The sequence below is a fragment of the Crocuta crocuta genome, unplaced genomic scaffold (genome assembly GCF_008692635.1).
Source record: "Crocuta crocuta isolate KB4526 unplaced genomic scaffold, BGI_CrCroc_1.0 scaffold139, whole genome shotgun sequence".
NCBI lineage: Eukaryota > Metazoa > Chordata > Mammalia > Carnivora > Hyaenidae > Crocuta > Crocuta crocuta.
The window spans coordinates 9,971,667-9,972,003 of record NW_027533258.1 but is presented as its reverse complement, the minus strand read 5'-3'; positions in this window follow the sequence as shown (position 1 = coordinate 9,972,003).

Below are 337 nucleotides of genomic sequence, written 5' to 3'. Positions count from 1 at the left end.
GGGGACAACACCCCTCCAGCCCTGAGCCACCCGCCAGGCCAACCTCAAGTCCCCCAGGGGTGGTCTATCTGGTAGGAGGGGGTGGCACCCGCAGAACAGCCTGTGCCGCGATTTTAGAAAGGGCCTCCCAGGCGGCCACAGCCTGCACCACGACAGGGCCACAGGGCGAAGGCTGGGGGACAGGACGGGGCCGTTCCGATGGTAGGAGCCCGGGAAGGCCCGACCCCCACCCCGCTGGGGGCGGCCTGCTCGCGGCGCGGCTCCCCAGCAGCCCCACCACCGCGTCCCCAACGTCCCGTGTGACCCTGCGGAGTGCGGCCCAAAACGGCTGCTCGAT